The sequence below is a fragment of the Penaeus monodon genome, chromosome 25 (genome assembly GCF_015228065.2).
Source record: "Penaeus monodon isolate SGIC_2016 chromosome 25, NSTDA_Pmon_1, whole genome shotgun sequence".
NCBI classification, from domain to species: Eukaryota; Metazoa; Arthropoda; class Malacostraca; order Decapoda; family Penaeidae; genus Penaeus; species Penaeus monodon.
Window position 1 is genome coordinate 8,356,266 of NC_051410.1, and position 692 is coordinate 8,356,957.

A 692-nucleotide genomic window follows, 5' to 3' on the forward strand; every position below is an offset into this window, starting at 1 on the left:
CAGAACGTGTGTTTAAAATCTGTTAATCACAACAATTTCAACCAAAATTATCAAATTGTGTTAATGATAGAGTCGTAGGGGGGACGTATAAAACACAGGATTCCAGGAACGTAGGAGGTATTCGTAATAGGCTCATTGCATAATGTAGTATCAGAAGCATAAAACACAGGAAGGCTGGTGCGCTATTTGGGTATGGATGTATGATACAGCAATGATAGATATGACATTCAGCATTATGATCTCAAGAGAGGAATGAGGGTGCGAGGCATATAGGCAAGGGTGTGAGGAAGGAAAGGATGAGACCCAGGAGTGTGGGCGTGAGGAGCGGCTGTTTGAGGACGATGGGCTGTGGGCGTGAGAATTTGAATGAATGGGAACGTACATTTGATGGCGAAAGAGTTAAACCTATACTGCCTGACGTTTATCACAACACATTCTTTATTCTCATTCAACTTTACTCTGTTGCAGCTTGATAAGACCACTTCTCATTCCTGCATAATAATGTCTGATGAATTGCGTCACATTATAAGTTTAATAATAATCATTACGGCAGGTGGTTTTGCTTATTCAATCATATCAATAGCATCTGCTAATTATATCTATAATATGAAGTAACGCCAGCTCTCAAAATAAATATAGCAGTTGTAATTAATTGATCGGGGACTACACAGCTGTTGCCAGGTGTTGCTCAG